This window comes from Myotis lucifugus, unplaced genomic scaffold, assembly GCF_000147115.1.
Source record: "Myotis lucifugus unplaced genomic scaffold, Myoluc2.0 scaffold_2, whole genome shotgun sequence".
Lineage (NCBI taxonomy): Eukaryota > Metazoa > Chordata > Mammalia > Chiroptera > Vespertilionidae > Myotis > Myotis lucifugus.
The window spans coordinates 30,283,655-30,306,718 of record NW_005871050.1 but is presented as its reverse complement, the minus strand read 5'-3'; the positions used below and the strand labels follow the sequence as shown (position 1 = coordinate 30,306,718).

Here is a 23,064-nt window from a genome sequence, read left to right as displayed (position 1 = left end):
ACTACTGGTAGGAGAGCAAACTGGTGCAGCCACTCTGGATAACAACCTGGCCCTGGCCAGTGTAGCTCAATTGGTTGAAGTGTCATCCCATGCACAAAAAGGTGGCAGGTTCAATTCCTGGTTAGTGCACATACCCAGGTTGTGGGTTTGATCCCTGGTTGCAATCTGGCAGTTCCTCAAATGATTAAACATAGAGTTATTAAGAATTTCCCTCCTAGATATGTTAATCAAATAAATCAAAACATACATTCCCACAAAAACTTATACACAAATGTTCATAGGATCATTATTCATAATAGATAAAATGTGGAAGTAACCAAAATATTCATCAACTGATGAATGAATAAATAAAATGTGGTGTATTTATACAATAGAATATTATTGAGCTGTAAAAGAATGAATGAAGTACTAATACAAACTATGACATGGATGAACCTTGAAAACATTGTCATTGAAAAGAGCCAGTAACAAAAGATCACATATTATATGAAATGTCCAAAACAGGCAAATATATATATGCTAGAGGACCGGTGAATGAAAATTGTGCACAGTTAGGGCCCCTAGGCCTGGCCAGCAACCAGGGCCAATCAGGTTCCCTGCCTCCCCACCTTCACACCTCCTCCTTCCCTTGCTCCCTCAGCACCCCACCACCACCACTGGTCGCCCACAATGTTCTGCATTGCCCTCTGGTGCTCAGTGCATGCCATAGCTAGCAATTGAACTCCCAGTCTCCCTGTCAAACTCCCGAGGGGGCACATTGCATAGTAGCCTTTTATATATACAGACTAGAGGCCTGGTGCATGAAATTCATGCACAGGAGGGGGGAGGTCCCTCAGCCTGGCCTGCACCCTCTCATAATCCAGGACTCCTTGGGGGATGTCTGACTGCTGGTTTAGGCCTGATCTCACAGTGGGTTTGGGCCTAAACCGGCAGTTGGACATCCCTCTCGCAATCCGGGACCACTGGCTCCTAACCGCTCACCTGCCTGCCTCATCGCCCCAACCACTCGTCTGCCTGTCTGATCAGCCCTAAACACTCTGCCTGCCTGCCTCATTGCCCCTAACCACTCTGCATGCCTGCCTGCCTGGTTGCCCCAATCACCTCTGCCTCGGCCCCTGCTGCTGCGGCTTCATCCGGAAAGATGTCTGGAATGACGTCCAGAAGGTCCTTTGGCTGTCCAGTCTAATTAGCATATTATGCTTTTATTATTATAGTTAGAAATTATATCAATGGTTTCTTGGTGCTAATGGAATGGAGGGAAAAGGGTAGAAACTTAAAGTGTATATTTTTATTTTTGGTATAGTGGACACAATATAGCATAACAAGCACTATTTAAAAGTCTACAGTTCAGTGACATTTAATATATTCACAATGTTGTGCAACCACCACTACTATTTCCAGATAATTTTCATCACCCCAAAAGGAAGCCCTGTACCCATTACATAGTCTGGGGCTTCTTTTTGCAGTAGTGAAAATGTTACAAAATTGACTGTGGTGATGGTTGCACATATCTGTGAATATACTAAAAAGCAGAGATTTATACATTTTAAATGGGTGAATTGAATGATATGTAAATTTTATTTCAATAAAGCTATGTGAAAAATCTAATTTATTGCCTGGCATGAAAGAGATGTTCAGATAAAAAGAATCAATATAACACTTACAATTAGTTATTAACTATTAATTTCCGTTTAAACTTTGTTTCCTAATTAGTGACACTTTATTAGTCATTTTCATATTAAGGTTTACGAAGTTAATGCAACTGGAATTAATTTATTTTTTATTAAATTTATTGGGGTGACATTGGTTAATAGGATAATATAGGTTTTAAGTGTACATTTCTATGATATACAATCTGTATATTGCACTGTGTGCTCACCACTAAAAGTCAAATCATCTACTATCACCATATATTTGACCCCCTTTACCCTTTGCTACCTCCAATCCCCTTCCTTCTAGTAAACACCATACTTTTGTCTGTGTCTATGAATTTCAGTTTTATATCCCACATATGAATGAAATCATATGGTTTTTAGCTTTTTCTGACTGACTTATTTTGCTTAGAATGATATTTTCAAGGTCCATCCATGTTGTCACAAATATCATGATTTCATCTTATGGCTGAGTAGTATTCCATAGCATATATGTACCATATCTTCTTTATCCAATTCTCTATCAAAGGATATTTTGATTGTCTCCATTTTTAGTAGATACATGGTTAGAATTATTATCAATGTATCTGCCTGTAAACAAATTTAAGGGCCATCTTCACTTTTCAGAGAATTAAACTGATACCCAAAGGACAAGTGGTAGGTACAATGGTACCTAGTAGCAAAATTTCCACTACCAAAAAGCTCAGAGCTATGTTTCCTGATCAAAGGTAGTAGTTATATGAGCCTAAGAAATTATCTCCTTTTTCCTGTACATGACTGACTAAATTTGTTTAAATAAACAGCTTTTGGGGGGTATAATGATATACATTAAACAGCACACAATTTAAAGTGTACAGTCTGTAATTGCTAATTGATATCTGTATACACCTGTGAAACTATCACAATATTCAAGATAATGAACATATCAGTCACACAAGTTTCCTGATGCCTTTTTGTAATCCTTCCCTCCTGCCCTTCTTCCACAATAATACTGATTTTTCTGTCACTATAAATCAATTTGCACTTTCTAGAGATTTATATAAATGAAATTATACAGGTTATATGCCTTTTTTGTTTGCACTATTTAACTTAACACAATTATTTTAAGATTCATTTATCCTTGTAGTATATGTATCAATAGTCATTCTTTTTTGTTGCTGAGTAGTATTTCAATATATGGATATAGACAGCTTGATTATCCATTCACTTGTTAATGGACATTTGGGTTGTTTCCAGTTTGGGGGCTATTATACTTGTGAGAAGAAGGTTTCCTTTGATGTGAATCACAAGAAATAATTTATCTGCTGAAATGGACACCCCATGGTCAACTAAGGACTCCAATGTTATCCTATATAATAAAAGGGTAATATGCAAATTGACCCTAACAGCAGAACGACTGGGAATGACTGGTCACTATGACACACACTGACCACCAGGGGGCAGACGCTCAATGCAGGAGCTGCCCCCTTGTGGTCAGTGCGCTCCCACAGGGGGAGCTCTGCTCAGCCACAAGCCAGGCTGATGGCTGCCAGCACAGGGGTGGTGGCGGGAGCCTCTCCCGCCTCCTCAGCAGCACTAAGGATATCTGACTGCAGCTTAGGCCTGGTCCCCGCTGGCAAGTGGACATCCCCCGAGGGCTCCTGGGCTGCCAGAGGGATGTCTGACTGCCAGCTTGGGCCTGATCCCCCCAGGGAGCGGGCCTAAGCCAGCAGGTGGACATCCTCCGAGGGGTCCCAGACTGCAAGAGGGCATAGGCCGGGCTGAGGGACCCCCCCCAAGTGCACAAATTTTTGTGTACTGGGCCTCTAGTAAGTAATAAGAGCCTAGAGGCTATTTGCTGACAAGGGTTTCTCACTTGTTCTGTATACTGGGGAAAACCTCAGATTGAACTCTCAGTTTTCCACACTATGCCTTGCTCACTTAAGCTGTCTGAGTCAACTTTTATTAAGGACTGAGACCTCCCCTGTCCAATTAGAACTGCACCATGTAGATACCTCATTTACATTAAAAGTACCTAATTGAGAATCTGGGTGGGAACAAAAGACAGCCTCCCCTTTGTCTAGGTGGAACACAATTTAAGTTGCTATCTGACTCAGTGTCTCCCTAACTATAGCTCTTTTTGCTCAAATAAGTGCTTACTAGTATTATTCTTTACTAAATTATAAAATTAATTTGGGTTTACAGATAAGCTGCTATGAACATTCATGTATGCTTCTTTGTATGTACATGTATTACCTTTTTTCTTGGGTAAATAACTTGACATGGAGATACTAGATTATATAGCAGGTATAAATTTAACTTTTTAGCTCCCTTTTTAGCTCTTTTTCAATAAAAACTTTATTTTTAGAGTAATTTATGATTTACTTAAAAATTGTGAAGACAGTGTCTTAGTTTGCTCAAGTATATAAAAAATTCCATAATCTGAGTGGCTTAATCAACACATTTAATTCTCATAGTTCTGGTTCTGGAGACTGGAAAGTCTAAGATCAAGGCACCAGCAGATTCAATGGCTGATAAGAGACTACATTCTGGATCACAGATGGCAGTCTTTTCACTCTACCCTCCCATGTCTTCACAGGATGAAAGACGGGAGAGAGAGCTCTCTAGAGTCTCTTTTATAAGGGCACTAATGCAATTCAGTAGTGGTCTACTCTCATGACATAATGACCTTCCAAAAGCCCCACCTCCTAATTCTTCACATTAGGGGTTAGGGTTTCAATATATGAATAAGGGGGAGGGACAAACATTCAGTTCATAGCAGATAGTATAGAGGATATCTATATACCCTATACCCAATTTTCCATGTTATTAACATCTAAATTACTATCATGCATTTGTTCTAATTAATGAACCAAAACTAATTAATTATGAATTAAAACTCCCATTTTATTCAGATCTCCTTAGTTTTTAACCACTGTCCTTTTTCTTCTCCAGGATTATTTAGCTTTTAAAATATCTGCAAAGCTATATTCCAAAGTAGTTATACCATTTTTTAAAAGTTAGGCAGTGCTGCTACTCTCAGTTCTCAAACATCTCCCATCTTAATTCCATTCTCAATCAAGTTGTTTATGGAAAAAATGTCTCAGTTGTTGAACAAAACTTTGGTTCTCCACCCAATAACCCTTTCATGCTGATACCTGTTTATATCTCTCAGGTGAAAAATAAAGGAGAGAATGCATGAGTATGAGTCAGTTTACTGCTAAATCTTGAATTATTAACATCTCAGGAAATTGTGCTGTGAATATTTGCATGCTTTTTTGGCTTTTGTTGCTACTTATTATTATTAAATATGTATAGTAAGTCACCATGTGTCCTAAGAATGTTAGTGATAGAAGTAAAGTGAAAAGGAAAGTTCTGTAAACAATGATAGAGGTTTAAAAAGAAATAATTGCAAAGTATGATAGAGGTATCTTTGCATCTGATCTGGTGACTGAGCATGGCATAACAAAATCAATGATTAGCACAATTTTAAAACATAAAGAGGCCATAAAGAGTACTGATGTTGCTAAGGGTGTGAAAGTGCTCATGAAACAAGCAATTGAAGAGAGAAAAAATGTTGTTGATTTGGATAAATAAAAAGCAGTTAGCTGGTGATAGTATTTTGGAGGCAATGATATGTGAAAAAGCAAAGATGCTGCATACTGACCTCTTGAAAGACTCCCCTGGAATGAGTGTTGAAAGTGATTAGTTTACAACTAGCAGGTGGTGGTTTGATAAATTTAAGAAAATAAGTGGCATTCATAGTGCAGTGAGGCATGGGGAGGCTGCAAGTTCTAGCAATGTAGCTGCTGATAATTCTTTGACAGAATTTCAAGAATATGTAGAGACCGAGGGATTTGTTACCTAAGACATGTTCAATTGTGATGAGACAGGCCTCTTCTGGAAGAAAATGCCAAAGAAGATTTACATCATAAAGGAATATATGTCATTACCAGGACACAAGCCAATGTAGGAAAGGCTGACATTATTCTTGTGTAGGAATGTGAGCAGTGACTTTGAATTGAAGCCTCTACTTGTCTACCATTCTGAATACCCTTGAGTTTTCAAAAACAATGTCATGGAAAAAAAAGTTAAATGTGATATGGAGGGCTAACAGCAAAGCTACTTTTAATTGAGTGGTTCATGAAGTGTTTGCCCCAAGTGTGAAGAAATACCTTCTGGGGAAAGAAAGAAAAAATTGCCACCAGGGCACTTTATTTTTTCTAAATTTAAAAATTCTTTATTGTTTAAAGTTTAACATAAGCCTCATTTCCCAACTGACCACTCCCCAGCCACATAAACGCACCCCCCCAGCACATGCCCTCACCCTCCCCGCCCACCATCTCTGTTAATTGGTTATGCTCATATGCATACATACAAGTCCTTTGGTTGATCTGTTACCTCCACAAAGAACCCCCACCCCCCGCCTTCCCTCATAGGTTGGACAGTCTGCTTGATGCTTTTTTGACTCTGGATCTATTTTTGTTCATCAGTTTATGTTGTTCATTATATTCCACAAATGAGTGAGATCATGTGATATTTATCTTTCTCTGACTGGCTTATTTCGCTTAGCATAATGCTTTCCAGTTCCATCCATGCTATTGCAAATGGTAAGAACTCTTTTTTTTTTTTACAGTAGTGTAGTATGCCATTGAGTAGATGTACCACAGTTTTCTAATCCACTTATCTGCTGATGGGCACATAGGCTGTTTCCAAATCTTAGCTATGGTAAATTGTTCTGCTATGATCATAGGGGTGCATATATCCTTTCTGATTGGTGTTGCTGTTTTCTTGGGATATATTCCTAGAAGTGGGATTACTGGTTCAAATGGAATTTCCGTTTTCAATTATTTGAGGAAACGCCATACTGATTTCCACAGTGGCTGCACCAGTCTGCATTCCCACCAGCAGTGCAACAGGATTCCTTTTCTCCACATCCTCTCCAGCACTTGTCATTTGTTGATGATAGCCATTCTGACAGGTGTGAGATGGTACCTCATTGCTATTTTGATTTGCATCTCTCAGATGATTAGTGACTTTGATCATGTTTTCATATGTCTCTGGGCCTTCTTTATGTCCTCTTTTGAAAAGTGTCTATTTGGTCCTTTGCCCCCCTTTTTTTTAATTGGATTGTTTCTCTTTCTTTCGTGAAGTTGAATGAGTCCCCTATAAATTTTGAAGATTAAACCCTTATTGGAAATAACATTGGCAAATAGGTTATCCCATGCAGTGGGCTTTCTTGTTGTTTTGTTGATGTTTTCTTTCGCTGTGCAGATGTTTGTTTTTTGTTTTTGTTTGTTTGTTTGTTTGTTTGTTTTTATGAAGTCCCATTTGTTTATTTTTCTCCTTAGTTTCCATTGCCCTAGGAACTGTGCAGGTAAAGATGTCTGCTATTAAGCTGCCTATGGCTTCTTCTAAGACTTTTATGGTTTCCCACCTTACATTTAAATCCTTTAACCACTTTGAGTTTATTTTTGTGTATGGTGTAAGTTGGTGTTCTAGTTTCATTTTTTGCATATATCTGTCCAATTTTCCCAACACCATTTATTGAAGAGACTGTCTTGACTCTTTTGTATCTTCTTGCCTCCTTTGTCAAATATTAATTGAGCATAATGGCTTGTGTCAATTTCTGGGATCTCTGTTCTGTTCCATTGGTCTATATGTCTGTTCTGATGCCAGTACCAGGAAGGTTTGAGAACAGTGTCTTCGTAGCATAGCTTGATATCTGGTATTGTGATTCCCTCCAACTCTATTCTTCTTTTTCAAGATTGCTGCAGCTATTTGGGGTCTTTTTTATTCCAGATGAATTTTTGGAGAGTTTGTTCTAGGTCTTTGAAGTATGTCATTGGTATTTTAATGGGGATTGCATTGCATCTATAAATTTCTTTGGGTGGTATGGACATTTTAATGATGTTGATTCTACCAATACATAAACACGGGGTATTCTACCATTTGTTTATGTCTTCTTTATCTCTTTTTTTCTGTGTCCTATAATTTTCTGAATACAGGTCCTTTACTTCCTTTGATAAATTTATTCCTAGGTTTCTTAATTTTTTTATTGCAATGGTAAATGGGACTTTTAAAAAATTTCTCTTTCTGTGAGTTCATTATTGGTATATAAAAAAAGCCATAGAGTTATGGGTATTAATTTTGTACCTGCTACATTGCCAAATTACTTTATTAAATCAAGTATTTTTTATGGGATCCTTAGGGCTTTCTATGTACAATATCATGTCATCTGCAAAAAATGACAGTTTTATTTATTCTCTTCCAATTTGGATGCCTTTTATTTCTTTTTCTTGTCTGATCGCTATGGCTAGTACTACTAGTACTATGTCAAACAGGAGTGGTGAAAGTGGGCTTCCCTGTCTTGTTCCTGTTCTTAGGGGAAATGGTTTTAGTTTTTGCCCATTGAATATGACATTGGCTGTAGGTTTGTCATACAAGGCTTTTATTATGTTGAGGTATGATCCCTCTATTCCCACTTTGCTAAGAGTTTTTATCAGAAAAGTATGTTGGATTTGTCAAATGTCATTTCTGTACCAATTGCTATGATTAATAGATTTTTGTCTCTCAATTTGTTTATGTGATGTATCACATTTATTGATTTGCGTATATTGTACCACCCTCGCATCCCTGTGATAAATCCCACTTGGTCATGGTGTATGATCTTTCTAATGTAATGCTGGATCTGATTTGCTAGAAATTTGTTAAGGATTTTAGCAACTATGTTCATCAGGAATATTGGCCTGTAATTCTCTTTCTGTGAAGTATCCTTATCTGGTTTTGAGATTAGGGTAATGCTGGCTTCATCGAAAGAGCTTGGAAGTGTGCCTTCCTCTTAAATTTTTTGGAATAGTCTGAGAAGGATAAGTTTTAGCTCTTTTTTGTATGTTTGGTAAATTTTCCCTGTGAAGCCAACTGGCCCCTGGCTATTGTTCACTGGAAGTTATCTTGATGACTGCTTCAATTTCCTCCTTAGTTATTGGCCTGTTGAGATTTTTTTATTCTTCTTGGTTGAGTTTTGGAAAGTTGTATTTATCTAGGAATATATCCATTTCCTCTAGATTGTTTAGTTTGTTGGAGTAGAGTTGTTCATAGTAATTTTTTACTATGCTTTGTATTTCTGTGGGGTCTGTTGTTATTTCATCTCTTTCATTTCTGATTTTGTTTATTTGGGTCTTCTATCTTTGCTTCTTCTTGGTGAGCCTGGCCAGAGGTTCATCAATCTTGTTTATCTTTTCAAAGAACCAGCTCTTGGATTCATTGATCTTTTGTATTTTTTTTTTTTGTCTCTATGTCATTTATTTCTGCTCTGATTGTTATTATCTCCCCTTCTTCTCATTCTGGGCTTTTCTTGTTGCTCTCTTTCTAATTCTTTAAGTTGTAGGGATAGATAATTTATTATCATTTTTTCTTGTTTTTTGAGGTAGGCCTGTAATGCTATGAACTTCCCTCTCAGGACTGCTTTCACTGTGTCCCAAATGTTTTGGATTGTTGTGTTTTCATTTTAATTTGTTTCCAGGATGTTTTAAATTTCTTCTTTGATCTCTTTGGTAACCCAATCATTGTTTAATAGCATGCTATTCAGCCTCCAAGTGTTTGAATTTTTTAATTGTTTTTATTGTAGTTTATTCCTAATTTTATGCCATTGTGGTTTAAGAATATGATTGATATGATTTCAATCTTCTTGAATTTTGGGAGACTTTGCTTGTGACCCAATATGTGGTTTATCTTTGAAAATGACTCATGTGCACTTGAGAAGAATGTATATTCTGTTGCTTTGAGGTGAAATGTTCTGAATATGTCAATAAATTCCATCTGATCTAGTGAGTCATTCAAGATTGCTGTTTCTTTGCTGATTTTTTGTCTAGAGGATTTATCCAGTGATGTCAGTAGAGTATTAAAGTCCCATACTATAATCCTATTGCTGTCAATCTTTCCCTTTATATCTTCATTTTTTATCTATTTGTGTGTTCCTGCATTGGGTGCATATATGTTTACCAGAGTTACTAGTATATCTTTTTGTTGTATCGATCCCTTTTGTATTATTAAGTGACATTCCTTATCTTTTGTTATGGCCTTCACTTTGAGGTCTGTTTTGTCAAATATAACTATTGCTACCCCAGCTTTTTTTTTCCATTCCCATCTGCCTGAAAAAAAATATTTTTCCATCTTTTTACTTTCAATCTGTGTGAGTCTCTTGTTCTGAGATGGGTCTCTTGTAGACAGCATATATATGGGTCATGTTTTCTTATCCATTCAGCCACTTGATGTTTTTTGGTTGGAGCATTTAGTCTATTTATGTTTAAAGTTATTATTCATAGGTATGTGTTTGTCACCATTGATATTTTCGGTGACTGTGTTTCTTCTGCACCCTCCCTTTTTTTTTTTTTTCTTAGAGCAGTCTCTTTAGCATTTCTTGCATTGCTGGCTTGGTAGTGATACTCCTTTAGCCCTTTTTTTTGTCTGTGAAGCTCCTGATTGCCCCTCCAATTTTGAATGATAGCCTTGCTAGATAAAGTATTCTTGGATTCAGTTTCTTGCTTTGCATTACTTTATATACTTCATTCCATTCCCTTCTGGCCTGATGTGTTTCTGTTGAGAAATCATTTGACAATGTAATGGGAGATCCTTTTTAGGTTACTCCCTATCTCTCTCTTACAGCTTTTAAGATTCTCTCTTTGTTATTAACATTTGCCATTGTAATTACAATGTGTCTTGGGGTGGGTCTTTTGGGGTTCATCTTGTTTGGGACTCTCTCTGCTTGGGTGACTTTTTACTTCCTCATATCAGGGAAATTTTCTGTTATTACTTCTTCAAATAGGTACTCTAATTTTTGCTGCTCTTCTTGTACTTCTGGCACCCTTATTACATGTAAGTTACTTCGTTTCATGTTGTCTCAAAGCTCTCTTAATGTCTCCTCCTTCTTTCTATTTTTTTTCTCTAATTGCTGTTCAGATTGGACTTGTTTCTCTGTCCTGTCTTCTAGCTCACTAATTCAGTCCTCTGCTTCTCTGAGTCTACTGTTGAAGCCTCTCATCATGTTCTTTATTGTAGCTGTATCACTTTTGATTTCTTCTTGGTTCTTACATAGGTTGTTGATTTTCTAGTCCATCAACTTTATGAACTATATGACCATTAACCTGAATTCTTTTTCAGATTCTTTTTTATTTAGTTCCTTTCCCTACCCAATTCCTCCTTTTTTTTCCCCTTGGGGGTTGCTTTTTTGTCTCCGCATTTCTGCTGTTGCTAAAAGTCCAGGCGCCCAGTTGTGTGGGACCTGAGCTGCCGCAAAAGGCTTGGCAGGAGCGTTGTGTATGTCAATAGTAAGGAGGTTGGCTCAGGTGCCCAGGAGATGTGGCCGCTGTGGTCCTGGTGGGGTTTGTATGTGCTGACATTCAGGGGGCAGGCTCGGGATGTGTGGGACCTATGCTGCCAGGGTGGGTAGGCAGGAAGGGAACACACTCCAGGACTCACAGTAGCCTGAGACCAATATGGGTGAAGTCAGTGCCCATGAGTTTGCAGCTGTGGTAGCATGTCTTTGTCCAGATTGGGTCTCAGTTTTCATCTGAGGCCAGTCTGGGTGGTGGTAAGGCCGGGCTCCTAGTCACAGCAGATCTGCTCTTCAAGATGGCGTGGTTTTCTGTACCAGCACCAGCTGCCAGGGATTGCCTGCAGCAGTAGCAGTGGCTCCCTGTCCAAGAGAGCCAGGTCCATCAGCCCCGAAAGTCTTGCAGGCTCTAACTGTCCCTTGCACGCGCGCACACACACACACACACACACACACACACACACAAACACACCACATTCACACACTCCCCTTTCACTCCCTCACTCTCTCACAATCTCTCCCACACTGCCATCCTGCTGGCCACCATCTTCCAAGTCCCCAGCACTTCTTGTAATTTACAATTTTCCTGCCCACCCTCCAGGATTGGAGGCTGAATTGGTGGAGTATAGTTTCATCACTGTTAGGTTCTTGCCACCTAACACAACTCCACTCATCCAACCCATGGACCAGCAGGTAATTTCTAATATTAAGAAATTCTACACAAAGGCACTGTTTTGAGGTGACCTATGAAACTCATTTAACCCTCAGGAAATTTTGGAAGGAACATTTTAATATCATCAATTGCTTGAGGCTCATAGACAAAGCATGGGGGAAGTGTCTTCCAGGACCATGCAATCAGCCTGGAAGAAATTGTGGCCTGAGTCTGTTGCTGAAAGAGATTTTGAGTGCTTTGAGGATAAGCCTGTGTCTGTTCTTGAGGATATTGTGTCTCTGGGAAAATCCATGGATGATAATTATGTATAGGAATTGGAGGACTGCAATCCTGAGCTGACCACGGAGGAACTACAAGACCTTCAGATGTAGCAGGAATAGATGAAAGCTGAGGAGCTGTCTTTGGAGGGGAAAGAAAGGGAGGCAATTCTTACTTCAGTAATTAAGGAAAGGGTTTGGAAATTGGGATAAAGTCAAAGTTTTATTAAGACATATCACCCTGACAAAGAAGTAGCAAACAGTGTAAATTTGTTCAATGACAGTGCAGTGTTTCACTTCAGGCAAGTGTTAAAATGCATGTAAAAACAAACCTCATTGGATAGGTTTTTAGTAAATCAGAGACCCAGTGAGCCTGAAGCAAGTTCCAGAGGAGCAAAGAGACAAAAAAGAGAGAGAACCATTGAAGAACAGCTACCTGAAGAGGACACCTCTTCCAAACAATAATATCCCACCATCCTTTCTCTCATATTCAGTTATCAATAGCTCTCAACATTAAAGTTAGTTCTAGTGTGTACATAAATTTTAATTTTTTTACTGTACATCTCATTTCTTTTTCGTTAAATTTTCATCTACATTGCATGCCCTTTTTTAAAACTTTATTTATAAATCAAACAGTACATTAGACATGTACTGTCTATAAGCAAGGTTAAAACAGGAAATCGTTTGGGGGACTGGAACTAATTCAATTTATATTATTTGTAATTAAAAAAGATTCATTTTTTGAAACAAATCACTTCTCAAACAACCTTCCAAAATAAATTAAGTTAAAGAACTGAGGTTCCACTACAAATGATTAGAGTAAATGGGAGACAAAACATACATATATGAAAGTTAAGTCTAGCTCAAACCATTATATTAGGTGCCAAATGAGTCCACCAGATAATAAGCACAATAGGAAGTCAAGCTTTCAGGACTTTCAAACCACTATTGTTTATTCAATTCTGTTGCAGCTGCTTTCTTCAACCGCCCTAACCCGCCCAGTAAAAGAGGATACATACCTATACTAGTATTTACAGAGAAGGAAAGTAACATGGAATTTGTTTTGAAAAACTCACAAAACCCGGTGCTTCTTCCACAGCCCCGTGCCTTCGCATGTTGTTCACTAGTCTACCTATAATGAACTTGACTCCTTGCCGTTGATTCGTCAAAAAAAAAAAAAAAAAAAAAGAAAAACTCACAAAACCCAACTATAGAGGCCTTCAGAGAAGTGAAAAGAGGCAAGAATTCCTGGCCAAGATAAACAAACAGTTGGCCATTTTGTAACATTAATTGTGTGATCTATGATATATTTGGGAGCTTGTGTGTGTTCATGAATTCCTCAGGTTATGGCCATTTATGTTAACACAGAAGTTAATTACTAGATTCTCTCTTTTAGTCTACAAAGTCAATATCCTTGAAACAAAGCATACAAGATTTTTACATGATATGTCAGATTGTAACAAATCTGGTATTTTTTTTTTGAAATAATTGCTAATCATACCATTAGTTCAGCCAAGAAAAGATCTGCATTCTTTCCTAATCCACACATTTTCTCCAAAGGGAACAGTTCTGAAGGCAGAATGCTGAAGATGTTAAGTAGGGTATTACTCTCAAAACCATTGTTGGAAACAAAATTTCCTTTTAGAGATGCCTGTCTTTTCCTCTGGGTATTGTATTTGCTTCATATTTTAATGGAATAATAGCTCTTGCTTTGTGCACTCATGTCAGAAGTGCACTGCCTAGTTGATCTAGGCAGGGATGTAAATAAATTGCTCCCAATAAGTTAAATTATGGAGGAACTGCCACAGAGGCACTAGATACAGTGGAGACTGGCCGCATTGCCTAGCACTCTGTTTTCTGGAGAGCAGCTTGGTCCTAGAAGAGTGTGTAACAACTCTTCAACTCTTGGTATTTTCCAACAAGAATAGAAAACTTTGAAAACAAAGTTACTTAAAAAAAAAGCTTCAATATTTATCAACACTTGATAAAATAATGTCACTCAGACTACAGTAAGTGCAACTTCTGTATTCAGCAGTTCCCCTGCAGCTTGACTGACAGATTTCATCAACTCCTGACCAGGATTTGGGAATTCTCATTTGTCTTATCTCTGCTTACATTGACCACCATGATTCATTGCATCTCCTGACTTGCAACCTATTTGTTACCAAAGCACTCAGACTCAACTCTGGGCATACACACTTCACTTTATCTCCTTTTAGGCAGACATTGGCATAGTCCTCTTAAGTCTCTGAGCCCTAAAGGAATCTGAACCCAAATGTAGTACCCACTCTCAACTGCCAAAATATCCCAAATAACTATATCACAGCCTTTTCACTGACCCTTGAAGATGTCATTTGTAGGAATGTTAAGGTAATTTGCTGTGATTGTGCAAATTGTGTTTTTTTTATTTTAAAAGTCGCTTATTACTTTATTTATATTGAATTTAATGGTTTTATTTTTATTATTGTATTTTTGTTAATTTTTACTCAATATTTTTCCATTGATTTTTAGGGAGAGTGGAAGAGAGAGAGAAATAAAGAGAGAAACATTGATGTGAGAGAAACACATCTATTGGTTGCCTCCTGCACGTGCCCTGACCAGGCCCCAGGCCAGGGAGGAGCCTGTAATCAAGGTACATGCCCTTGACCAGAATCGAACTCAGAACCCTTTGGTCTATAGGCCAACACTCTATCCACTGAGCCAAATGGGAATAAAAAGGAATGAACTTTTGAATTTGACATGCTGATCTATTTTTTGTGGGTTTTGTTTGTTTTGGTTTTTTATTCTTTATTGATTAAAGTTTTAAATATGTCTTTTTTCCCCCCATTAACCTCTCCCTGACCAACCCACACCCCAGCACATGACCTCATGCCCTTAGCGACTGTGTTCACTGGTTATGCTTATATGCATGCATGCAAGTCCTTTAGTTGATCTGTTACCTCCTGCTCACCCTCATTGCCTTCTCTCACAGGTTTGATGGTCTGTTCCATGCTTCTCTGTCTCTGGATCTATTTTTGTTCATCAGTTTATGTTGTTCATTTTATCCCACATATGAGTGAGATCATGTGATATTTATCTTTCTCCAACTGCCATATTTCACTTAGCATAATGCACTCCAGTTCCATCCATGCTGTTGCAAATGGTAAGAACTCCTTCTTTTTATAGCAGCAGAGTATTACATTGTGTAGATGTACCACAGTTTTTAATCCACTCATCTTCTGCTGGGCACTTAGAATGCTTCCAAATCTTAGCTATTGTAAATTGTGCTACTATGAACATAGGGGTGCATATATCCTTTAACCATTTTGAGTTTATTTTGGTGTATGGTGTAAGTTGGTAAACTAGTTTCATTTTTTTGCATGTATCTGACCAGTATCCCCAGCACCATTTATTAAAGAGATTGTGTGTTCTTGCCTCCTTTGTCAAATATTAATTGAGCTTAAATGGCTTGGGGCTGATTTCTGGGTTCTCTGTTCTGTTCCATTGGTCTATATGTCTGTTCTTGTACCAGTACAAAAGCAGTTTTGAGAACCATAGCTTTCTGTTATAGCTTGATATCTGGTATATTGATCCCTCCACCTTTGTTCATTGTTCTCAGGATTGCTGTGGCTATCCGGGGTCATTTTTATTCCAGATGAATTTCTGGAGAGTTTGTTCTAGGTCTGTGAAATATGCCATTGGTATTTTAATGGGGAGTGCATTGAATCTATAGATCGCTTTGTGTAGTATGGACATTTTAATGATGTTGATTCTACCAATCCATGAAAACGGTATGTTCTTCCATCTGTTTATGTCTTCCTCTATCTCTTTTTTTCTGCATCTTGTAGTTTTCTGAGTACAGGTCTTTTACCTCCTTAATTAACTTTATTTCTAGGTATCTTAATATTTTTGGTGCAATTTTAAATGGGATTTTTAAAAAATTTCTCTTTCTGTGAGTTCATTATTGGTGTATAAAAAAGCCATAGATTTCTGGGTATTACTTTTGTATCCTGCTACATTGCTGAATTCATTTATTAATTATAGTAGTTTTATGATGGGATCTTCAGGGTTTTCTATGTACAATATCATGTCATCTGCGAATAATGACAGTTTTACTTCTTCCTTTCCGATTTGGATGCTTTTTAATTTTTCTTCTTGTCTTATCGCTATGGCTAGCACTTCCAGTACTATGTTGAACAGGAGTGGTGAAAGTGGGCATCCCTGCCTTGTTCCTATTCTTAGGAAAAATGAGTTTAGCTTTTGCGCATTGAGTATGATGTTGGCTGTAGGTTTGTGATAAGGCTTTTATTATGTTGAATTATGATCACTCTATTCCCACTTTGCAGAGAGTTTTTATCAAGACAGTGTGTTGGATTTTGTCAAATGCTTTTTCTGCATATGATTATGTGATTTTTCTATCTCAATTTGTTTATGTGATATGTCACATTTATTGATTTGCGGAAATTGTACCATCCTTGCATCCCCGGAATAAATCCCCCTTGGTCATCATGGTATATATGATCTTTCTAATGTAATGCTGGATCCTATTTGCTAGAATTTTATTGTGAATTTGAGCATCTATATTCATCAAGGATATTGGCCTATAGTTCTCTTTCTTTGTGGTGTCTTTATCTGGTTTTAGAATCAGGGTAATGCTGGCTTCATAGAAAGGGCTTGGAAGTGTGCTTCCTTTTGAATTTTTTGGAATAGTCTGAGTAGGATAGGTTTAAGTTCTTCTTTGAATGCTTGGTAGAACTCTCCCATAAAGCTGTCCAGACCAGGGCTTTTGTTTGTGGAAGATTTTGGATGACTGCTTCAATTTCGTCAGTAGTTATCAGCCTATTCAGGTTCTTTTTTTATTTTTCCTGATTGAGTTTTAGATGCTTGTATTTTTCTAAGAATATGTCCATTTCATCTAGGTTGTACAGTTTGTTGGAATAGAGTATTTTTTCATAATCCTTTGTATTTCTGTGGGGTCAGTTGTTACTTCACCTCTTTCATTTCTGACTTTGTTTATTTGGGTCCTTTCTCTTTGCTTCTTGGTGAGCCTTGCTACAGGTTCATCAATCTTGTTTATCCTTTCAAAGAACCCGCTCTTGATTTGATTGATCTTATTTATTTATTTATTTATTTATTTATTTTTGTCTCAATGTCCTTTATTTCCTCTATGATCTTTATTATTTCCTTCCTTCTGCTTACTCTAGACTTTTCTTGTTTCTCTCTTTCGAATTCTTTGAATTGTACGTTTAGATAATTTATTACCACTTTTTTTTTAGGTAGGCTTGTAGAGCGATGAACCTCCCTCTCAGGACTGCTTTCACTGTTTCCCATAGATTTTGGATTGTTGTGTTTTCATTGTTGTTTTTTACCTGGATGCTTTTTATTCCTTTTTTTAATCTCTTTTTAACCCAATCATTGTTTGATAGCCTTCTATTTGTCTCCAAGTGTTTGATTTTTTAAAAATTGTTTTTATTGTAGTTGATTTCTAATTTTATGTTATTGTGATCTGAGAAGATGCTTGATAAGATTTCTATCTTCTTAAATTTGAAGAGACTTTGCCTGTGACCCAATATGTCATCTATCTTTGAAAATGTCCCATGTGCACTTGAGAAGAATGTATATTCTGTAACTATGTAGTAAAATGTTCTGAAGATGTCAATTCCATCTGATCTAGTGAGTCATTTAGGATTGTTCTTTCTTTGCTGATTTTTGTTTAGAGGCTTTATCTAGTGGTGTCAATGGGGTATTAAAGTCCCCTACCATGGTCGTATTGCTGTCTATCTCTCCCTTAATATCTTCCAGAATTTTTTTTTTATGTATTTGGGTGCTCCTATATTGGGTGAATTTATGTTTACCAGAGTTATATCCTCTTTTTGAATTGCTCCCTTTAGTATTATCAAGTGGCCTACCTTATCTCTTGTTATGACCTTCACTGTGGGGTCTAATTTGTCAGATATAAGTGTTTCTACCCCCGCTTTTTTTCATTTCCATTCGCCTGAAATAATTTTTTTTCCATCACTTCACTATCAGTCTGTGTGAGTCATTTGTTCTGAGGTGGGTCTCTTGTAGACAGCAGATATATGGGTCATTTTTTCTTATTCATTCAGCTACCATATGTCTTTTGGTTGGAGCATTTAATCCATTTATGTTTATGGTTATTATTGATAGGTACTTTTTTCGCTATTTTTATTCTTTATGCCTCTGTTCCCTCTTCCCTTCCTATTTTTTTTTTCTTTTTACAATGGTCCCTTTAGTATTTCTTGTATATCTGGATTGCTGGTAATAAAATCCCTTTGCCCTTTTTTGTCTGTGAAACTCCTGATTTCACCTTCAATTTTGAATGTTAGCCTTGCTGGGTATAGTATTCTTGGATTTAGTCCCTTGCTTTGCATCACTGTATATTTCATTCCGTTACATTCTGGCCTGATGTGATTCTGTTGGGCAATCAGTTGATAATCTAATGAGAACTTTCTCTCTCTCTCTCTCTGTCAGCCTTTAAGATTTTTACTTTGCTATTGGTGTTTTACAATTTAATTATGATGTGTCTTGGTGTCGGTCTTTTGGGTTCATCTTGTTTGGGACTCGGTGAGCTTCTTGGACTTGTGTGAGCTTTTTCTTCCTAGTATCAAGGATGTTTTCTGTCATTATTTCTTCAAACAGGTTTTCTATTCCTTGTAAGCTTCCTTGCTTTCTGGCACCCCTATTATGCGGATATTGTTCCATTACTTGTTGTCCCAAAGCTCCCTTAGGCTCTCCTTCTCCATTTTAAGTTTTTTTCTTTCAGTTGCTGCTCTGCTTGGGTGTTTCTTCCTACTTTGTCTTCTAGCTTGCTGATGCGGTCCTCAACTTCTTCTAGTATACTGTTGATGCCTTCTATTGTGTTCTTTATTGCAGCTATGTCATTCTTCATTTTTTCTTGGTTCTTCTTCATTTCCTCTTGATTCGTACACATGTTGTTGAATTTGTCTTCCATCCTTTTCAGCTTCCTTATGACCATTGCTCTGAATTCTTTCTCTGACAAATTACTTGCCTACATTTTATTTACTTTCTTTTCTGGTGTTTCCTCCTTTTCTTTCATATGGGGGATGTTTCTTTGTCTGCCCACTTTTTCTCCTCTCAGGGTTTCTTGTTATGTGGCTCACTCTCTACCACATTGACCAAAAGGCAAAAAATACAACTCGACAAGACATGACACAGAGGGAACAAAACACAAATGTATTAATGACACTGATAACCCCAAATAATGGTGACCACCAGATAAAATAGAATTAGAGAGAAAAGAGCACAAAAATGATATTGAGAAAAGGAAAATTGGTAAGAGAGAATTAAAAAATAATAAAAAAGAAGGGGAAATATACTTATATGGGGAGAAATCTCCACAAAACCAACAAATTAACCTAAAAATTCAAACAACAAACACTCAGAAAAAAAAGGGCGGGGACTGAATGTGAAGAGGCAGAGCTTATTTCCAGAAAGTAAGGTAAAGGAATTGAATCAATGGGGGAATGGCCATGATTGAGTATAGAGGAGGTAGGAAGAGAATGAGTGTATAAAAAGAAAGGTAAAAAACAACATACTCAAAAAAATTTAAATAAATAATTATATATATATATATATATATATATATATATATATATAATTTTCTCCTTTCTTTAATGTATCTCTCTCTCTTTTTTTGGAAAAGGAGAATATAGTAGAAAGCAAGTAGGCCTGCATTTGGTGAGTGAAACTAATTAAGGTATTAGTAGAAGAAGAGAGCAAATAAAAAGAGGAAAAAACAAAAGCATAAAATAAAAACAAAAACAAACAATCAAACAACAACAACCAAAAACTGGTGAGCAGAGAAAAGGAAACAGAAGGGTGCATGGACTTGGAGCAGGGGAGAGGAAATTAGATATATGAGTAAGCCAACAGAGACTACTATAATAGTGATGCATCAATAAAGCAGATAAAAATGATCAATTTTTAATAAGCAGTAAAAAGAAAAGAGAAAAAAAACTAAAGCAGGAAAAGGAAAAGAGAAACAAGGTGAGATGAAAAAGGGAGAAGGGAGGAAAAAAATGTTGGCAAAAATGAAAAAATGAGATCATGTAAAATAATGATAAAAAATAAAAATAGAATGTAGAACACTAATCCAAAAGAAATAAAAGGTTAAAATAATAATAGTAATAACAATCATAACAATAATAATAATAAATAAAAATAATAAAAATAAAGAAAAAATAATTTCTTAAGTAAAAGATAAAAAATAAAAAGTGAGCCCTAACCGGTTTGGCTCAGTGGATAGAGCATCAGCCTGCGGACTCAAGGGTCCCAGGTTCGATTCCGGTCAAGGGCATGTACCTTGTTTGCAGGCACATTCCCAGTAGGGAGTGTGCAGGAGGCAGCTGATCAATGTTTCTCTCTCATCGATGTTTCTAACTCTCGATCCCTCTCCCTTCCTCTCTGTAAAAAATCAATTAAATGTATTTAAACAACATAAATAAAAAAATTAAAAAAGTGAAATAGTGAACTGTCGTTCACTTCAGCTGCGTTTTAATGTCCCATGGTGGTTGGTTTAAGACCCCTCTCTGCTGTTCTGCCTCTCATGTCTCAGTTTCCTGTTAGATAGTCAGCCCTGTGTTGAAGTTCCCAGCGATCCACCACTCCTCTGTGTCATATGCCACAGCCCTGGTTTCAGGCAGGCGGGATCAATCTGTCCACTTTGTTTTTCTGCCTGCTTTCAGTTGTATTTACACAAGTGTCTGTTTCTGTCATGGGCTCTAGGTGGTAGTGTTTCTGTAATAGTTTCTGGGACCAAATGGCCCCAACCCAGGCCTGAGGGCTCCCTGGGGGTATTCAGAAACCTTGTTTCCCTGCCGCTTAAGACTGCAGCTGTGCTGCTAGGAGGAGCCTGGTCTCTAGGAGAAAAATGGCTGTTCAGGGTTGAAGGGAGCAGACTGTCCCAGTCACCTTTCCATATTTTGTTCCCCAGCTTCCACAATACCACCTTCCCCTGCAGTCTCAGTAAGTGTTTATAATTGAAAGATCCTATGTCCTGGGTTTAGTGAGTAAAAGCAAGGAAAATATAAAGACAGAGCAACCACAACGCTGTGCGTCTCTCCTCTGGCACTGTATGGCCGGTGCAGAACTTCATACTGCCTTTCTGGGCACAGTCTCCCACGGCTGTGGGCTTAGATCTAGAGTCCCCCACTGCCAGCAGCCCTGTGGACCCCCTTCCACAGTCAAGTGCTACACATGTCCCCAGGGGACATGGACTTGGTGCAGTGCAGTCTCCCTCTTAGACTCTAGTCCTGCTGCCCGTGTTTCTCCCTCCAGCCCAGACCCCTGATCCCACCTCTCTCCAGGCATCTTCTGTCCTTTCAGGCCATGGATTGTCTCTCCAGCTGTGTTTAATTCACCAATTCCAGATGGACGTTATTCCATTCAGCTGTTTCTTCTATCTGCTCTGTGAGAAGACACAGGACCCATCCACCTATTCAGCCACCATTTTGTCTCCCCCTGGACAAATATTTTAGGAGCCCGCAGACAGGGAGGCTTGAGTCTCGGTGTTCATGGGTTCGCAGCCGAGGCAGCTTGTCCCTGGCCAGTGTAGCTGTAGGGTCCTGGGTGCTGTCCGAGGTCTCCCCTGGTGGATGTGAGGCTGGGCCCCCAGTCAGAGCGGCTCTCCCCTTCAATATGGCGCAGTTTCTGTGGCAGAGCCGGCCACTCCAGGAGAGATTTCAGCAGTAGTAGAGGCCATCCAGCTAGGGGAGCCTGGTCCCCCAGTCCTCAACAGTCCTGCAGAATATAACTGTCCCTCACTCACATACACATATGCCCCACACACCCACACACTCCCCTTTCACTCACTCACTCACTCACTCACTCACTCACTCACTCACACTCTCCTCCTCACTTCTGTCCTGTCAGCCATCTTCTATCCTCAAATCTCAGTCTTTTAATGAGCTTGTGCCTCTGGGTTGTGACCTTCACAAGTACTTCTCAGCTTTCCTCCCTTTCTTAGGTGAGACAGGAAAGCTGGAGGAGGCTGGAATTGAGTATTTCCCGCCATTGGGTAGGCTAGATTTCAAAGAACCCAAGTCTTTCAGGCTCAGGTAAAAGAGTTTCCTTAAGGGCAGACCTTTATTTTAATTTTTTTTAGTTTTATTTTGTAGTGCCCATTTTACTAATTGTTATTTCTTTTTTTTTTTTTTAATATATTTTATTGATTTTTTACAGAGAGGAAGGGAGAGAGACAGAGAGTCAGAAACATCGATGAGAGAGAAACATCGATCAGCCGCCTCCTGCACATCCCCCACTGGGGATGTGCCCGCAACCCAGGCACATGCCCTTGACCGGAATCGAACCCGGGACCTTTCAGTCCGCAGGCCGACGCTCTATCCACTGAGCCAAACCGGTTTCGGCATAATTGTTATTTCTTTAGCAATACTCTTCCCATCTCTGGGAGGTTATAGTAGTTATCATAGGAATATGTTTAATTAAAAATAATAAAGATATTTCTATTTTAAAATTATGACAAAATAGACATTTTTCTAATCAATCACCCTATACTGGTCAACTGAAAATGATCAAATATTTAAAAATGTATTATAAGGCAATGAAATTATATGCCACAAAGTAACTACATTAATAATTAATTTTTCTCCAAAAATGACCATTAGTCTAAAAAAAGAATTGACACAAATTTGGCCTGTCAGTACAGAATGCAAATACAGAATGTCCTTTGTTTAAACACACCACAAAAATAAAACAGTACTGATTTAAGGGCAGACCTTTCTTAAGAACAGACTACTCTGGGCTTAGTTCAAGACAGTTGCTTCTCCCCTTCCCCTTCCAGAAGCATAAGGGAACATTTCTCTGCTCTTTACCCTGAAAGCCTGAAGCAAAAGTCACAAAAGTGTGGGGCATCTTTAAAATTAAATCCTATGGGGGTTTTAACTCTTAAGTTAGTCCACACTAGGTCTATGTTGACTCATCAATTATAGTTTAAGTGTTCTACTTGCTACTGGCTACTGATCCTGGGTTTCTGCTCCACTATACTGTGATTGTCAGTATTTGCTTCTGTCTCAAGTTTTGGGGTTAGTAGTTTGTCATGTGACCTAAACTCTCTGATGGATCTAAGCAGAGTTGTAGATTTTTATTTTGTTCAGTTTTTCACTTGTTGAAAATTTGAGAGTGACAACTTCC

General features: G+C 38.1%; 1 protein-coding gene across 1 annotated transcript in view; it reads left to right on the top strand.

The window, feature by feature from the left end:
- IL1RAPL2 (interleukin 1 receptor accessory protein like 2) overlaps nt 1-23,064 on the top strand; it is a 610,196-nt gene that overhangs the window by 538,494 nt on the left and 48,638 nt on the right.